Source organism: Phalangium opilio, unplaced genomic scaffold, assembly GCF_054372755.1.
Source record: "Phalangium opilio isolate 3A_F unplaced genomic scaffold, DU_Popi_V2 ptg000031l_1, whole genome shotgun sequence".
Taxonomy (NCBI): domain Eukaryota; kingdom Metazoa; phylum Arthropoda; class Arachnida; order Opiliones; family Phalangiidae; genus Phalangium; species Phalangium opilio.
The window spans coordinates 1321646-1342033 of NW_028324158.1; the positions used below are offsets into that span (position 1 = coordinate 1321646).

The following is a 20388-nucleotide window of genomic DNA, read 5'->3' on the forward strand; positions in this document are numbered from 1 at the left end:
CGATATAACATGTATTCTGATTCATCAAGGCGAATGGTATGTTTTAATTTATTTTTAATTAAGAAAAGGGTTAGTTCGAAAATTACATTATCTCTTCATCCAAACTATTCAAGCCTTTAAAGTAACAATCCATTTCCACGGTTCAGTACAAGCGCCACTTTCACTCTGGATCTTTATTACTTTTTGGTGTTTTGCTACAAAAGGTACTACACTTGGTAGGGGGGTTAGAGATTACTTTAAACACAATATCACTCGTTGTGAACCTTCGCGCATATTAATACTCTATCCTCGTACAAACGATTGTACTGTTTCTTTTAATTACTAGTGAGTCATCGGATCTAGTGGCAGCTAGGATTAAATAGGGATCATCGAAGGGATTACGTTAAGGCTGCAATGGGGAACTGCCACGACATCTAGAGCTCACTTTGAATTATAGGATCGCGTTCGCTTTTCCTTTTTGTACATTTCCATGAAAAACTTGGTTGCCTTAATAATAAACCGCCTGAAGTTTAATAATGAATTTCGCGAACTATCGTTTATCTAATTCATAATGAAAAATATTTTCACGGTAAAACCCTATGGAGCACTTAATGTGAAGAAATTAAAGATTGCTGAGAAAGTTGGGTCTTGTTGTTTTCAACAAATAAATTCTTGTTTCAACTCAATCGCTATTTTCATTTTCCATCCACTGAGGTCCTTTTAGTTACAGGCAAGGATATAAAAGTGAAATTGAAGTAATTCTTGGAGAATGAATTTTAGTCAAGTACGGATTTAAATTTTGGGAAAACAAAACTGTAATTCAGTCCTTAATTTACAGTAATTTAAATAAAGCGAATGCACAACTCAGAAGTCCAAAAAGGAAAGGGGGATTATTTTAGTAATTGATATATTTCGAAAATTTTAATGAGCGTTGAAAGTATTAAATGGATAATTTATTAAGCTAAAATAAAAAAACGGTAAATTACCATTGTAAACTAAAATAAAATTGTTAAAATATTATGGAAAATTAAAACAATATCGGTAAATTACAAAGGTAAAAATTAAATCGAATAAATAAACTAGTGCGGTAAATTACAATAAAATAGGTAAACTACTAATAGTTAAAAATCTTTAAGTTACTATGGTGAAATAAAGTGCAACATTTAAATTACTATGGTAAAATCGATAATATTTTGAAACTAACCTTTAATTACGGACAGAAAATTGCCTACTCGCCTGGGTAGAGAGGAAAAGAAACAACCGTATATGGTTACAAGGGCCCGGTGTTATATTTCAGAAGGTTTTAGTTACTTTTCTGTCCGTTATTTTAAAAGATGTTCGCACTTTTCAACCCAAAACCAAAATTCATAAGCCCATCATGATATAGTGAACCAGTATATTAATTTTTAGTGGAATATGTTCAGATGAATTTTTCTTCGATAAGATATGTAAAATTGAAACCTTAATGGAATAAAGTCCGCGCATTTCAACCTATTTAACTTATATTTAGTACACTTGTACCCTATACACTAGAGACGAGTTCTAAAATGGTGGCCCGAAAAATAATATAAATGTTCCGACGGGCTGACTGGTAACACCGAGGGCCTTTGCTGGTAGTAATACGGATATAATTTAATTAAAATGAATTTTCAATATATGTTTGTTAATTCATATGGATTAATTAAACAGTCAAAATTATATTTCCATTAAAAGGAATTTTTCGTTGGGACACCGTGCACTCGACTTCAATACAAGCATTTGAAACACGCAGGGTCTTCTGATTCAGTTAAATAAAAATTAACTTCAATACGAATATTTAATTTGAAGGATTAGAAAACGAGGAGGCACAATCTCCAGGCCTTCATTTGGATAACGTTAAGAATTTTCTTTTAAGAAAAACGCCACCATGATCTATTTTATTCAAAAAAGCGTAAAAGGTAATGAATAGATAAATTGGAATCACGTTTTTAACATCAATATTAAAGATGATGAAAGCAATTGAGTTTACTTAATGACCCTTACGAGTTAGACTACTCCGCGAAGCACCCGCTAGTGGGGAACTATCTCTATTGGACGAATCCATGAGGCGATACTAGTCATCCAATAGGGGTAGTCCTCTACGGGGGATTATTCCTATTAAACGAATCCTTCAGGTGGTACTAGTCGTCCAAATGGGAAAGTGCCCCCTAGTTCCTCGTCTGGCGGGTGCTTCTCGGAGTAGACTAACGCGTGGATGGAAACTTAATTGCTCGAATATTCTTTAATATACCAGATACAAACGTGGTTCCAAATTATCTATATTTTAGACGCTTTTTAAGATCAACCTCTGCTTTTTAAGAAAACTGAGCATGGATTCCTATTTCATAGAGATTTCTCGATATTCAGATTAAGCAAATTTCTGTTCTCCACTTCTATAATAGTTGTTTCTGAGGAAATTAAGTTATTTAAATGTTGTTCAACAACTTAGTGTGATCCATATACTTTACAAAATAATAATAATAATTTAAAAGAAAACGATGTATGAAGACATTAAAATATCCAAGCTTGAAAAATGATCAACAATTTTTCTGTGTCTAGTTTTCAAATATGAGGATCTAACTTTGTGTTTTGGGGCATTCTTGTACCTAAAATGCTGAGTTGCAATGAAATTAATCCTTTTCAGTTTTATTCGCAAGCTAGTGGGATTAGGAAACGCGGGTACATCGGGTCGAAGCCACAAACCCCGGTTGGTAGAAAAATTGTTATTCCAGCAGAAATCTTTTCGCTCAAAACGAAAAAAAGGGCCGGGAAATTTTCGCTTATAACGGAAAAGATTATCGGTTTAACCCCAACTATTTTCCCAACGTTTTGAGAATGGACTTAAGAGAACTAGAATAGAATCGTGTGCTTCGGTTGCATAATACTTTAAAAAAGAGGCATGTCTTTCAACTAAAGAAAAGAACATCAAAATTGGTCACATATAGTAGAGTTGCAAGTATTCAAATATTTAATACTAGAAAAAACAACAAGATTTTTTTTATATGTAGTTAAAGGTAGAAAGCTGCATCCATTGTTTGCGAAAAATTGTCTTTTCCATACTCGGAAGCTACTTGAACCAATAAGAACGTAAGTCTTGTATTACTTATAATAGAAATTAATTTGAATTTCTTCTGCTTTGAGCAGTTAAAGTTACTGCAGATTATTTTATTATTAATAGTGAGATTTTTCTAGTATCGTGTAGCCATTAGTTAAAAGTTTAACAAGGTTGCAAGAAAAATAAGGCATGCATGAAAATTAGTAGTTATTCAATGCAACTCTCATATTACGTGAAATTTTTGTATTATTAATTAAATAATTATTTTAGTGTTTTTAATATTCGTGTCTCAATGAAATAATGTAGGATTATTCATTATGCAATTTTATATTGCACAGCCAAGTTGTTCTAGACTTCATCCAATTTTGAAATATTTTGGCTTAACTTAATATTTTCTTCTTCCACAATTTTATCAGCAGTATAAAACCAGAGACCTCATTAATTCGGATATGGCTATGAGGTACCTAAAGGTCTTTCATTTATTTCAATGGATGAGATTTTTTCCTGAATTTTTTTTTTAAAAATAACGTTCCAGTAGAGCAAGTTAGGTTTTACCTGTTTTTTTTTTTCAGTGCTATGCATAGTTCCCAGACGTTTAGAATGGATAAAGGAAAACAACAAAGAACCTATAAAGGGAATGTTAGGAAGCGAACGGATGGGGTAAAGGCAAAGAGGACATTTCCATAAAGAGGTAGCTAAGGCCATCATGAGAAAGTCAGCTTCTGCTAGGGTTTAAAAGATGAAGTTGTTGAGGTTCTGGTATTCTATAAAGAATAAGGCCGACCTTCGTTGGGGATTTTATCCGTAGAAACATTTTACTAGGTTAAGAAATTGCCATAGTGAAAGCAAAAAGGGATTTAAATATTTGGGAAAACGTTTTCGATAAGAACTCAGTCGTCGTATCAAGCTAGAGGACAAATCCATAATTGTAATTTCATGATATAAATGAATGTTCATGATTCTGACACACACTTCACAATCTAGACTTTACCTTTATCGCTTCTCGGCCTTTGCCAAAATAATTTCCGGCTGCCTGATGTTTATGTTAATACGAACAGATCCTAGGAGACAAACTCTCATTAAAAGCTTTAGAATTCTCGCTATAGTTTATAGTATGTGTTTCCAAGACCTTATAAATACCAGACGACCCCTGATGAAAGGGGTGGTTCTGAATAGAGACGGTTATAAGTACAGGACAGTTGACAGTGTCCGATAACCTTTTAGAAAACTAGGAGTGGGGTTTGTGCGGCAGACATTTCGAATTTTAGATAGCCTTTTTCATCAATGTTCAATTTCCACTATTTCCGATAGAAGAATTTGCTTATAGACGTCTAAGCTTGCGTGCGTTCAAAAATAACCGTTTTTGAAGTTAGCTGGCTTTCTCTCTCTCTTCCTCGTCTAACGATATCGCTTGCTATAGGCAATAATTTGCAAATTTCCATTACACTATTTATTTTTCTTTAAATTGGCGAAAGTGTACTTTTCACAATTGCAATCAAATAAAATATTCTGGAACGAAGAGGATGAGAAAGTTTTCGTCTTTAATAGAAAGGATAGGCAGAAACTCATTTTGTGTACCATACGTCCGACCCACTATTAGAAAATAGCAACGAAAATAATCAATATGGAGGGCTAGGTTAGAAAGGTAAAATTTAGCATTTTTTCGAGAATGTGTTGTTAGGCTCGATTTTAATCTTCCATATAACAGTTATGAAGTGTTCTTTAACCATCTCATCTCGTAAATAGTTTCGAATTCTGGCTAAGGTCTCTCAAAATGCTTTACCCTTAGCTATCTCGCAGCTAGCGAAGGAGCTTACGTTGGACTTCAATACTCTGCCCCAGAGCCCACACCCGCCTCTAAGAAAAATAACGCGAGCACACGAAATAACATAGGGGGATACTCTTTCGTTTACATAAGCCTAACGAGCTCAGGCAATTTTGAGCCCTTCGTAGCAGGGCCTTCGTTCTTCCTTCGATAAAAGTCAGGGCATATACTAGTACACATAGTAAGGTACATAGTCAAGCAGCTAGGAAGGAAAAAAATCCTCGTGTGCCAAACTCGAAATTCTCCTCATTTCCTTTTTGGCGGGAGCGAGAGGCTAAAACCCGAGGTGGTAGCCTTGGCTTTCACTTTTTCCCCATACACCAAATCCGTTCTCGTGCGAAGCCACAAGTAACTTAAAAGGTCGAGCTGGAATCCGCGTACTATTAAGAATAAGAATTTGTAGTCGTCTTGGATAACGAGAAATTCATGAAACCAATCCTTACTCCTATTGTTATAAGAAACAGTTCCTCGTGCCAATTACTAACCTTGATAAGAAGATAATTATTGCAAGGAAGATGTTTCTGATATATAATTCGATAACAACTTAAACGAATAAAGGCGACATTTGGATTGGATTGAACTATATTCGATTTCCCTTTATTGTTTTGGAAGAAGACACAAAACTAAAACCAGTTATAACTGTAGTAATAGCGCTTAACTTGAAAAGCTAGACATAGATCTAAACAACTAACTAATGTAAATATTTTTCTGGAAAATTGCAGGAAATTATGCGATTTGGATTTGTAAGACAGCTTGTATACTTCTTATTGCGCTTTCTTCTCAAGCGCTTAACTTTAATATAAGTTTACGTACATCAAAGAAATATGACTTGATTTTGCAAGGAAAGTTACCAGGCTAAAATAGTTAAAAATCAGGAATAGTACACAAACTTCAGACCGAGTAGTGTCAATTGGTCAAAAATGAGTGATTAGTGTTATATATATATATACAATTTTTTAAAAAAAGCGGGCTCATCAACTCTCAGCCTAGACCCGTGAAAAAAAAGGAAAATATTATATCATGTTGATAAGTTACATCATTTATTTTTACTTCATTGAAAATAACATCTACGGCTCAAAGTTTCTATTTGAAAGACACTCACCACCGTACTATAAAACAGTCTAGAAATGTTCTGCTCTCGATACTTTTTCACACTATATTACCTCTCCGAGTGACGTATGTCACGGAGAGGTTCTAATTTCGACGTGACTGTCTGTCTGTCTGTCTGTCTGTGTGTCTGTCAGTCTGTTGTTATTGACTTACACCCCAGGGGACCGCGTTCGCAGTTTTCAAATCGGAGCAAACGTTTTCCCAAATTCCGGACCGCATTTACAGTTCCCGGAAATTTGGATTCCACTTACCATAGCTATTATCCATTACCTGTCTAACACCACCATCCTGGCCATTTGTCCATCTCATATGGACAACAGTCTTTACCCACTGGCTTCTATAGTCCACCATCATTGGAGCTCTTTTTCCATGCCACATGGACACCAGTCTGTACTCACTGGCTTCTACACACCACCATTTTCTGGTCTTTGTCCATCCCACTTGGACACCAGTCTGTACACACTGGCTTCTACACACCAATATCTTTTGGTCTTTGTCCATCCCACATGGAACACCAATCTGTAAACACTGGCTTCTACACACCACCATCTTCTGGTCTTTGTCCATCCCACATGGACACCAGTCTGTAAACACTGGCTTCTAATCCCCACCATCTTCTGGTCTTTGTCCATCCCACATGGACACCAGTCTGCACACCTGGCTTCTACTCCATCATCATCCTTAAGGTTCAGACATACGCGGCGATCGGCCAGGGTTACGAGAAACGTCTGGCCTCCCAATGGCGGGGCTTCCACCAAAGGTTCACGCAATTGCGCTGTTCTTATCCATAACTGCAAAGCAACCGGCGTATGCTTCATTTCAAACGCCAATATTAGTCAAGTCTCTCAAGAATGTTAAATTGTTCTTTTTTAAAACGATAGGGCGAATAACTAACGAAGAAAATATTAAATATTAATTATATTTATTTTAATATTTAAGATAATCTTGTTTCTCAATTCAATATTAATACGGAAAGAGTTAAAAAGCAGTCTATGTTTTTGTCTGTGTGTGTCGGTCCGTTGTTACACTAGTGCGCTGCGTTAGAAGTTCGTTTTGTTTTGATGTGTAAAGAAATCCTACAGAACCATAATATTCCCTTTACCCTTAATATAAAGTGAAAATGTGGAAATATTTTTCGTAATTATGATGCATTTAAAACTTTTGTAGCTTTAAAGCTCTGTTTCATTTTGATATTCCAAGGATTTTTTTAATATTATTATTTGAAATGGCTGTTTATATATTACTTAAGCTATACTACATCTGTATATAGAATAATCCTTGGTTTAGTGATTTCATGAAGAAAGCTAAGATCTAAACTCCGGCGGGTATAGTTAGTATTACCTGTAATAGGCTTAGTGAAAGAAAGTGTAGATAATTGAGACCTGAGGTGAAGTAAACTTTGGGTTTTGATTTTCGTGTCTGAAATGAAGAGACATCAACGGTTCAGAGTGAACCGAAAGTTAAATACACTCTTAAATAATCAGGTTAAGATTTTATAATAGAAGAAAAGATCATGGTGGTATATAGGTAAATAACTTTGTAGTAGTAGACCTCTTGACTCGGAGAGGTAAAATTTTGGTTTCCCAACTTGTTTTGTACGTTACGAAGAACAATATTATTTTGTCATACTTCGGTTTTTGGTATTTTACATTGGAGCGGCCACACTTTTAATCCCTTGAGCGGATGCAATTAATCAGGGTTTTGGGGATATGGGACTAAGCAGGATAGAGTAAAAGGAATTGTTATCGCAACGGAAGAGGAAGAAAAGTCAGTTGTGAACCAACCACATCATTCCCTATGGGCAAGGTACCTGTGGTTCGATCACGACAAGACCCTGCGACGGCCTCCGAGACGCCGGCTTACCGAAATACGCCACTCTTTCCAGATTTAGCTGTACTTAATTAATTCTACAGCCCGGCCAAACTAATTAACCACCTTCAAGAAGATCAATTATATATACGAGTTCTTTAACTTCTAAGTAACATAGCGGTTCAAAGAACGATTCCAAATAGGATCATATTTAACTTTGAAATTTGGCTAACACCACAAATATACAAGAACGTTTATGTCAATGGTACCTGATCCTAATTTCAAAAATGTGCTACCATCGAGGATAAGTACGTTTCGCGTTATATCATTTAGAGATTTAGAAGTGAATGGAATTAGCTCATACGCAACGAGAAATTCCAAATGTATTCCAGTAATTTTACAAAAGTGAGTTTCAATGTTTTGTTTTTAATGGATAAAACTCTGCAGATCTTTTAGCAATATGAATGAAGATAATGTAAATCACAATAAAGTTTCTGTCGTTCCTAATCTACACTTTCTAGTCAGATCAATACTTGACAACAACGCTGAAGCTTTAAGATCATACTCGTTTAAATAATAATAACGCTTAATTTAAAAACAACTAATGTAACTATTTTTCTAGGAAATTGCTGGAAATTAACGATTTCGATTTGTAAGACAGCTTCATATTGCGCTTACTTATCAAGCGCTTAACTTCAATATAATTTTACTTTGAATTACGTCATATGAGAAAGACATAATTTTGCGAGTCAAAAATGGATCTAATAATCTGGCTAAAATAGTTAAAAATTAGGAATAGTACACAAACAAACGAACAAAAGGCCAAACATTAAGTCTAAGTCCTCTTTTTTCAGAGAAAAATTAAGGATCGAATCATTTTTCCACTAATTGACTATAGGTGGCGTTATTAATGTCTCCTGGTTTTATGAACACAATAAACCATGCGGATGGAAACCGAATGTTGGAAAAAGCGCCACCTATCGCCAGTAAGCCAGTAAGCGACATCTTTGACGTAATTTTTGGCCTACTGGCCCTTCTCGGTCAATACATACTGTTCATAAAACATGGCATAATTTTTATGACTAATTAAATGCTAATTATTTTGAAATAAGAGATAACTATTTAGAAAAAGGCCGTTATTTTGTGGTATAATGTTATGTTACCTGACCTTTTCCTGTTTTAAAAAATAGTTTAATATCATTGATTATATAGATAAATAAATTAGAGAACGTAATTTCCAGGTAGCCAAGTTAAAAGTAAATGTAAAATGTGTTTGTTAGTGTTTAGTGTTTAAAAAAAATTTTATACAATTTCTGAGAAATTGCAGCAGATGATATACAGAGCAAGCTGGTGCGAATTAACAGCTATAAGCTAACATAATGTTTACAACCTTGTCATTAAATGTAGTTGAAAACTCGTTTCAGGGTATTATTCAGTTATAAATTAATCTTTTAACTTTAAAGACTCGGCTGAAATTCACAGTTGAATTTTTGTGAGCGGGACTTTCAACGGAATCACGTACTCTGACCCCGTAATTCAAAAGGCCGCACCTTTTCAACACTAATTATTCTGCAAATATCTTGGTCATTCTAAAATGTTTACAAGTATACAGTACTTATTATACAGAAGGCACGGAAAAACAAATCTGGGTCGTGAATTTCCCCCATAAAATCGCCAAGTAAAAACCAGCTATAGACCGTTAACAAGCAAATTTTGAGCTATTTAAGACACATACAATATATCTGAAAAATATTTTAATAATTGGATAAAGTAAGGCAATAAAAAAATCAATACAATGTTACTATTTTGAAACTCGGTAGGATAGCTTTAGCTGTACAATTTCTCCAATTTTGTTGCTAGAACGCGGACGAGGCGTTTTCGAAAGTTTTCTGGCGGGGCATTTCTGCTGAAAAAAAAATTTAGGACGTCCTTAAAAGATGGCACTCAGATAGAGGTCAAAAAGCCAAAGTCGAGTTTAGCCGCAATGTATGGAATAATATAATTGGCTCTCAACAATTTGATTTTGAAAAATAAAGCAACAATATTGGAAAAGTTAAATTTAACCACTTTTCGCCTTGCAATGTTTGATAGCGAAATAATATTATGTTCTATTTAACTTTTTAAGGTCATTGCGAAGCTTATCATGCAAAGAATAAGCCTTTCTCTATTCGCTAAATAAGTGATCGATAAGTTAACAAAAATAGAAAGTCTGAACGTCTTATAATCAGCTTTCAGGGACTCTGAAACTAAGACCATATGCGATACGTCATTCTTTGGTATTTATTGTTGAAAATATGTTTTTAAATCAATATGGGCGCATTATAGAGTAAAATGATTTTGGTGCAATGAAAACAGAATTGGTAGTTTTGGTACGTAAGTAAGTTTCACACATCATTTGAAAAAATAATGACTTTTAAATAACTTTTTAAACGAAAGTATTTATCAAAATTGATACGATAGTGGAAAACGCGTGAAAAATTATGGACAATTTTTAAATGGTCACAATGATGTAAATATTAGCTTGCTTATGGACTTTAACGGTAGATTTTCTGGTATACTTCACGGGTCCTACTTTTCTCTCCACCCTATGTCAATTTTCAGCTAGATTTGATTTGAACAAGCCTCGAAAACGTAGGACGTTATGATAAAAAACACTTTGTTACCAAAACGACCTTACCATGTCTCTGGTCATTGAGGAACAATGGAGGATTAGCTTGATTTCTTACGGTACAATATAAGGTTCCCCGATCACCCTCCTTTCAAGCTTTATGTCTCGCTGTAAAGATAAGTCGCGTCCGGGACCTCGTTACTCTCTCGCTTCTTCTCTCCTTCACCCATTTCTCTCGTTCTTAATATCGATCTATACATTTTCCTTGAGCAAGCCCAAACGATGCCGATACGAGCGATGGGTAAAAAGTTCCGCAGACAGATGGGTTGGTCCCCCTCATTATTATTTCTAGCTCAAGTCCCTCTACTATATTGCCCACAGCCCAGAAGGGCCCAGGGGTATTTTTCCAAGCTCCTTCAGTTTTTGCTTCGTCATATAGGAAATATTAGATACCTTACTTATAGGTAAAAAAATAAGAAATTAAGCTTTCATGTTCCTTGGCTTCATATTGCCAATTGCCTTGATAGGTCTAAACACGGGTATAAAACATTTATATACTACGGAGTTAGCAGTATCGTCTGCTTGATAGAATTAATATGGAACATCCGGTATGTCGATCCAAAGAAGTTAGATATAGGTTCAGCGTTACCACTCCACGAAAGTCCTTTTATTTAAGTCATATCTAACGTCTTTGGATCCACATACCGTATGTTTCGACTTAAGAAAACAAGGTGGTAAACACTATAGTTTTTATTTCACCCCGACTTTTGAAAAGTCTATTGAAAGTTTTACTCGTCGTTGCAAGTAAGGATTTAACATTTATCCGTTTGCTTTTACGTCTTTAAAATCTTCCAAAATAATTAAACTCGTGAATGTTTTGGATGGAAAGTGGTTTCTACGGATTCATCGTATTAATAGAAGCAAAATATATTATGTAGCTGAAGGTGCAGAAGATGGTTTGTTTTTAGCTAGCTTTGACGTCATAACCAAAAAAGGCTTTCCCAGAAAATCCTTGCTATGCTCCGTAAAACAAGGGTACGGTGAAAGCGATGTTTCTACTGTGCTCTTAAATTGCTATTGGGTTGCTCACGTCAACTTGCTTATTGATGACCACCAAAATAACGTTTTCGGTATAGTTTTGTGATTAATATCTTGCTTGGCGTAAATTGCGCTAGGTAATCGAAAACGCATTGTTACATAACTAAACGTTAATAATTGTTCTTGGAATATGAAAAAGAGTAGCGAAATAGAAACTAAAAGTGAATAGGTTATGCTGAAGTTTATCCAAGATTATAATTCATTGCTTAATGGTTGAATAAAAACGCAAATTTTCTAGAGAAGAGACCCTTAGTCAAATCGCTTAGTTAAATGGGCGAGCACTGTACAAATTGAATTCTTAATAGATATTCAAGAATATTAACAGTTAATTTGAAAGCCTTTTGCGCGAGAAATTTTATGCTAGGTTTTTTTAAGCTTAGTTTGAAGAAGTCAGTCAAAGGAATAGAGGGTTTAATAATATATATGTTCATATAAAACATTATGATTATACGCAATATTATAAGATTTGTTCGAGACATCAAATTGATAATAAGCAGTTAAGATGGCCTTGTTAAAAAAAATTAAAAAATAGAACAAAAAACAGTCATATGGCGTATATACTTTAAAGGAACCCATGATTTACTATAATTTCATTACACTAGTAAAACATTGGAGTACAGACAAAGATTTATTTAAATTGTATGGTTTCTTGAGCAAACCTCGTACAAGTTCGATTGAAAACCATTTCATCTTATTTCGAATTTAATTTAAAAAGAGATTTTTCCGCACACTTTATAGGAAAACGATTCTATTTCTAAAAGAAAAGGGTTTTGAAAAATAATACTGAGAACTTTCAATTCCTTTTTGATTGCTTCCAAGCTCCTTTGAAGTTTGTTATTTATAAAACAGATAAAGCTCATCAATGAAAATAAAATATTTCTATAACTCATCAAATTCATTTGACATATATTTTCACTTAAAGTTAGCACGGAACCATGACGCGCGACGCGCCGTTTTGATCAAAGATGCGGTTTGACATGGGTAAACATTACCACGCGAAAGAGGAAATTAAATTTTGGTTATTGGTTTAATTCTGGTGTCAATAGAGAAAGTGAATTTAATTTACTTCTAAACAACCTATATATGGTTAATGTATCTCAAGTTATGATTGAAGCGTTTTATATATGACCCCTTAAATTTAAGTACATTAACTTTTTGATTTTTTTGCGCGAAATCTACAAATTTACAGCCATTTAACACTATAACATGCGAACATACAATAATAGAATATGAAACAGCTCGTTGGAAATAGTTTCTATTTCATACTATTTCTAAACTGATGGTAATTGTTTTTCAATGTCTGCTGTGTTCTTCAGGTATTAATGTACATTAAAGTCGTTAACTCATTTTAAGCCCTCACTTTCTTGGAATGAGGTATATGATTGTTTTTAAACTGGCATTGGAAAATGGAATGATAAAAATGTTCTGCCGAATCGAAAATTGGTCAGGGTTTATAAAAATAAAAAGGAAAAAGTAAGACTAGAGTCGAGGCCACCGTTTTCAATTTTTTCAAGTAAACCACGATTAATTAGTGAACTACGTAAAATCCATTGTATTTGGAATATTAATATGGTCAGATATAACAGTAGAGATGGAATATTTCATCGTACTTTAAAGTTTAAACTATGGGAAATAAATAAGACCGAGGTATAAAAGTTCAACGCGAGCATTCGATTTTGAGGAATTTTCAGTATGCAGTTATTTCCAAGTACAAAACAAACAATTTCAGTTTTATGTTAAGGTTGCTAGCTTTAAGCTCATATTTAATATATCTTGACTAGACTAGTCATTCCATTAACTCTTTTCCGCTTTGAATTCTAGACTTGGGATGCCATACGTTTATTCAGAGAGAAGGAGAAAGGGTTTGTTTGTAGTATTTTGAGGAATTGAAAAGTTCGGAGCTCGGAGAAATGCAATACCATCTAGTCGGTAGGATTTAATCAAGGTCCAAGCCGGCGTAAGTAAGAGCTTTCGAGTATTTAATATCGATATCTAATATCGAGGATTATATGACCATATTCTCTCGGCGCGATCGATGACAAAATTATTCGACCGTGGCTTGACTCGTCTTTGGCCTTATTCAGCCATCTCCTTCCCCTCGATTCTCTTAGGCTTAGTTATTAATTTAATTAACTTTTTTTTTTGGAGGCTGGTACAGAGAATGTCTTAGTGGCATTAAAGTACACGGCGGCAACGGAGAAATTATCCGCGTTCGATAAAGAGCTTTATCGTCTTTAGCTCGGCGCAAATTCATTCAATCGATAGCCGCCCAAATTGCACGGACTAATTATTACCCAATTTTATAGCAGCGTAAAACATCGCAAATTTTGAAGTATGTGTAATCCTACATGATTTTATTTATCGCAATTTGTCAAGGATTTGTTATTTGTTTCGAATGAAGGCAGTGCTTAGGATGTGAACAGGAAAACTTGCCAAAAACATTTCATAAAACTTGGGAGGCCAAATTTCGATAAACGAGTTGATAGGGCTATTTGGATTTCTCATAACGTAAGGAAAAGTAGGTTTCGTCTTATGCGAAAGGGCTAGTTTTCACTGGGCAAAAACGCGGTGCAAAGCGGCGCAAAATATTTTCAATTTGGCGGAAAGTTAGCGAAGTTTCCGCGACAGGTTTTCACTTAAGACGTTTTCCGGCGTTTTGCCTTTCGCGGATTTATTTAGCGCATGCGCATCTAGCGGTAAGAAGACTTCCGTCAAAGCGAGAATAGCGCGAGACTACGTTAAAGCGCCACCACAAGACCGTCAGTGATTGGCTACTATTTCGCGTTTTTTAAATAAATCGCTAGCTTTCCGAAATATTTTACGTAAAATATTTTTACGCAAACTCCGCGGAAGGCCTTTTCCGCCGCGTTATTGCCCTAGTGAAAACTAGCCTTTATGCGGCTCTTTTAAAGGGAGTTGGAAGCTTCTCTCAAAGACAGATGCATGGTTTTATAGTGGAACTACATCAGAATATGACTCTCTCATTAATATCCCGATCTTCTCACATAAATATTTATGCTCTTCATTATTCTTTGCAGCATATGAGTGGTTTGGTATGAAGTAATGTCAAACTATTATATTGGAAGTTCTATTTGCATAGTAGATTCTTATTTGAGTATTCTCGTATATGCAATTTGGTTTTTAAAACAGCTATATAAGAAGGTTCACGTTGCCAATGATAACCCCTTAACAATCATTTCTACGTTTAATACAAGACAGAATATTGTTGTATTATTGGTGTTATAGGCCTTTCGGTAAAAAAAACTTGCAGGGTTTTTGGCAGTGTGAAAGTCAAGATATTTCCGATCGACCTACAGTGCTAAATACGGCAAAGTAAAACTGAAACACAGCAGCTGGTATACACACATGAACGAGTAATTTTATCTAAGGGTTATAGGCGAAGATGACCTTCCCTCAAAGGATAAGATAAAAGAAATGATTGGTATACCCAAACAATTTGTTTCATTTGGCCTGTTGCGCTTCCAGATGAACGCTAGTAATTCGTTCAACCATTAAAATGTACAAGATACATGCAAAAATAAATCAAGCGTCTATTTGAAGTTACTCATACTGACCAAGTGGTAATATAGCAGGAAAGGAAACCGGAAAGATAATGGCTCAATGACTACACTTTCAAACTTTGCCACAAGTAAATATTACTTCTTGGGTTTCCAATAGACTGAAGGGTAAAGCGGGCGAAGACATAACGGTAAAATCTTTGTTATTGCATATAATTTTAATGTTGAGCTTGAAATACATATCATTATAAAGTTATGTTCCATAAGTATGGTAATACCTATATTTCGTTATGCTAGAGACTTATTGAGTGCTAGTTCGAGAACGACGCGTGAATTGACTACACTCAGTTTTGTAGTCCAGCTTCCTTTTTAGCATGTTAAGCTTATGACAGCGCCTCACCAAGCGTCGCTTTACGAGAATCTGTGACTTTTCATCTACGTCACTTCATGACAAGCTCTCAGTAACCAGTGACAAACTTATGGAACATGTGAACTTATGATATCCTCTATCACTTGTTGCTACGAAGGTTTACATTAATGAATAACTACGAAGTGTTTTGTCTTCGGTTTATTTCACTATTGTTATGTTAGCAATCTTTGTAAGAAAAAAATATTCAATAAATGTGCAAAAGGTTTATGGTTTGATACGGGAAATATCCAGGTATCAATTAAGGTTTCAAGTTCTGATGATGTCCTTTAATGTTCTTTGAAATATTATTGATTTTTCTCTACTAACTATGATGACAATTTTACCAGAAAAACATGTTTCCTTTTTATTATGGTAGACAAAGTGGAGACTAATTCTCTTTTGTAAATTGAGATTTTCTACGGTGTAATGTAGAAAAATATTTGTTTGGAATTGATCTGTGATCTGGTACACGCATACGTTTGAAAAATCGAATACAGATACATACATCGACAATAACTCACGAAAACTATAAAATGTACGTGTGTGTCGGAGACACGAGATCATTAAGTAGTATAGTAGCAATATATTCTAACGTCCAAAGGGTTTGGATATAATACTAATTTTACGCCACTATCAGTTTTGTTATTACTTCCTAATTAATTTCCTTTTCAATTGTGTCATAACTAAAATTAAAATATTGTTTATGAAAAATAATTGTGGATGTCCATGCAATATGATTTCCAGAAACCAATACGTAATAGTAGTACTCGCTTGTTATAAATCTTGCTTATTTGCCGAAGTGGACGCTATAATTCTTGATATCCATTTCTTCTCCAATATGAGCTTGAAGCTGGCAGTGGAACCATTTCTAATCTGTTCTAACCCAAATCCTATGCCCACGCCTATGAGCGTTTCATCAAAAGCTACAACATTAGCATATTTGCAAACACAAGATTTTATACAACCATACAGCACGCTGGGTACAGTACCATATTGGCACGTTGGATAGATAATATGGTGATCTTAAACGTCCACTTGCCACACACACACCCAGATTTTACAAAAATGATTTTCATGGATTATAAATTGGATAAAATTTAATAATCTGTTTCTGTTATTAATTTCCGCTTTCTTTTAATATATTCCCTTAAATTCGTATTCAGTCTATGCCGAAAAGTGCACTTAAATGTAGTTGGAAAAAACTTGACGTAGTTTATTGTTTGATAAATTTTTCCATTAATACTTGGACGAAAGAATTCCAGGGTGACTACTAGAAAAGTACTTTCCCCGATATGCGGGGATTGCAATATGAGGGAAATATTTTTTAATATAAGAGCTTACGGTGTTTGGACCTTTTCCACCCATACCAGTCCCCAGTGTTCGGAAACTAATATGAAGGCTCTGCGTTGTCGAAAAACGAAGTTTATACTATACAGCAATGATTTATTCGTACGTACTTTACGTTATGAAGCTCTGTAAAAACCTGTAACCCGGCTTAAATCAAATATATTATGACCACTTTGTTTGGCATTACGCTAACAACGTATCCCTAGAATTTTGACGTCAGAGTATTAGTGTAGAAAATTTATATTAGTAAATCCCCTAATTCTCTAATACGGTATATAATTAATTTTTGGTTTAAATATAATCGCTTAAATAAGTTCCCGGACGGATTAACTCTGATAAAGGTCGTTTAAACCGAGTTTATGTAGAAGGGAGAATTCCCCTTTAAAACGCTTAACCAGAAGTAAATTAGAGCGCAGTTTTCAAATCTCTATTCAAGCAAAATTGTTATATTTTCAACACACTTTTCACAGTTATATTTTGTTCATTTCAGTGAAAGAGGCATTAAATGAGAATTTCCATTGGTGAGGGTAACGTTTTAAGTAGTCTTCAATCTGAATATAATTTTCTTTTCCAGACCAACGTCATTTTTATCAAGAGTTAATCAACAATAAAAAGAAAACAGCTGTTAACCTCTGATTATGCACACCGTGTTTTTGATATGGTTTTGATCGCGATAGAATATCTAAACAATAAAATAAGTAGACAATTGACCGATCAGAAATCATTCTTTCTAAGTGGTTCGCCGTAAGTACTATTTAACATCTGTATTCATGCATTTTAGTATACCTATGAAGGACAGGTTTATGGCATCGGTTAAGAGATATTAACTCAATTTTAATTTATTAATGAATTCCTTTATATTAATTGTTCGCTTTCTTTTGTTAATGCATTATTGATCTGCTTTAAATCGTCTCAGAATTTAATCAGCATTGAAAACCACGTAAATAAGATTACGCATAACTTAACAGTTTAATCAAGGCAGCATTAGCTTTATAAAATTAATGAGGTGGAATTAAATTAAATGGAAGACAACAAATACCTGTATAATTTAGCAATCTTTTCGTCTTCAAGCTATTTGAGATTATTCTAGCAGTATATATTAAATAGTTTCGCTTACTTCGTGTTAGTCTGTTGCTTCTAAAACCAATGTAAATATCGCGGAAGTTTGCTAGTCTCTGTGTTAGAGGTCTTCTCCCTGTAGAAATATTTAAAATCCTAAACTGATTTTAAGTCCCAGTCCTTGGAAGTCTAATCCATCAAGTTTTGCCTTAATTATACAAGAAGCAAAAACGTCACGATTCGCAAATCCCTCAACATTTCTCATCCATTAAAGAAATGGTACCATACTTTGCCCGAGTATTTTCCCCTATATACATTATTCCTGACCTGTTGAATAAGTAATGAGATTAAAGGGACAGCAAAAGATGCAAGTTTTTACAGAAAGCACACATTTAGTTTAGCGGTGGGACAAATAAATGGAAACCAAATCCCTGTATTGTAAATATTGTTTTGTATTGTAAACATGTTTTTGTGTGATGTTAAACTAAAAATAACGTAAATATCCCAAGGCTAAGAAAGGGTGTTTGATCAACGTTTAAAATGCTAATTTCCAATAATTGCCCTTACACTAATTTTCCAGTGTTTATATTCTTTTGGCGAGCATTAATTTCAATAGAGACTAATGAATCTGCCAGAGAAGTGATATAAGAACGTCTGGAAATAGTCGCAAATAATAACTTCTTTCGTCTTTCTACTTGGGACTATTCGCGGTTATTCGAAGAAACACACAAAGGGTCCTGAACATTGGGAATACGCGACCAGCAACGTGTGTACATATGCAACGCATATTAAGCGGTTCTTTAGGCTATGTTTCGCTCTAGGTGAATCTTTCAATTAGAATTGGAATGCCTTTTTTAATATTTGCTCGTCAAAGTTATAGGCCTGCCTTTCTCTATAGTTCAATATTTCAGGGTCAGTTTTTTTTTTGTTTTTCAAACTGGTTAGTTTATTATCGATAAAGTTGATTATTTGTTTGTTGATCGATTCAATTTAAGACTTTGTCCGTTTCTTCAGCTAGAATGGGGTGGATGCTCAGAATTCACATTGGTTTCGGCATGAGAGTATTGGATAGTAGACTAAATTTTCATATTAAGTTTTGGAGAGAAGTTTTTAAATGTCCAGAGTTCCAGACTCTCTACGGAGTTTCTTTTTTGTTTAATTTACACGAAGATTCCTCCTCCTATTGCAGTCCGACATCAAGGGCGTGTTTCGGATATTGTGCGTTTTAATGTCGTAGAACGAAGCATAATTTCTTAGAAAACTACAAAAATGGATGTTTAAATTTTGCTTAAAAGTTTTAAAAGGATTCAACTAGAATAGGGAGGTTTCTTATAATACTTCTGATATAGATCATAGATCAGAATTTGGTATATTTATACTTTAGCTCATGATTTCGAATTTTAATACGCTTGAGAACTTCTTTAGAAGTGCGTGGATTAAACATTAAAAAAGTACAAGAATTTTCGTTTTAGCTTAAGCTCTAAGGTCTTCTCGCATAATGTTATTGAGCCTCTAGTAAATTCCCATATGAATATTTTAATACTTCTCCGAGTTTCATTTAAAATATTTTAAAAGCTAACTAATCGAGGGATATTGGAAGAATTTGGAGGAGCCGATCTAGATAATTCCAAATTATCAAATATTTAATTTCGCCCCGTCGCCAACTAATTTACAGTTCATTTAACCATTAGACTGTCTCGATATAATTGATTCTTCATTGCTCGAAATCGACGTGGGCGGAACAAATTGGGACTAAATTACGGTCGGTGGAATTTGCGAATCCTGTCGTCATTGTCGGGGTTCGTCTAACTTCACCAATTGTGAAACGTTCTTTAACGGGGTGGAAAGAAATTTGGCAAAGCTGGCTTTCTCAAATGGAGAAACTACGTAGTCCACTGTAATTCGCAAATTATTTGTTCTTTTACTTTGGAATATACGGCCACACTGTCGTAATTTTATAAAACAGGGTGGAACAGATTAGACTAAAACCCTATTATGAGCACGATGTCGCTGTACTTTACTGTATACTTCGAAAATCAAACCCGCCATTCTTAATTGTATTGAATAGGCCTAAAATTCATGGTTTCTGTAAATTTTTAAGGTTCAATTAAACTCTCGGAGTTTTTCAGGTTTTTCTTGGCCTTTTCTAATATTTTCAATAAATCAACTCACGTCTAATAGACACTAAACTTAAATGAGAAAGTAATTGTTATTGTTTTAATTATAAGCAGGAGCGATATAAGTAAAGAATTTTGTTAAAATCGTTTTTTTATGAACTTCTAAAGGAAAGACTTTTTTGGTATGTAGTTAAACATGATCTCGCTAAAACGGTGTTCGAAACATCAAGCTGAATGGTTGAACCACAGTTATATTAGCAACTTTAATCAAGTTTCCTCACTTTGTTGAAATCCTTAAAACTCCCTTACATTGTGGCCCATTTTGAAATTCTCTGACTTTTACAGGTTTTCTCTAACCTGTGGCAACCATAATTATCATACCGAATATTTTTCCGTCCGTAGTACTGCAACATGTTACTCCACCATAAATAGTGAA

General features: G+C 34.5%; 1 protein-coding gene across 2 annotated transcripts in view; it reads right to left on the reverse strand.

Annotated features, from left to right (window-relative positions):
- Positions 1-20388, reverse strand: part of LOC149687029 (uncharacterized) — a 219674-nt gene that overhangs the window by 174538 nt on the left and 24748 nt on the right. The window lies entirely within an intron of this gene.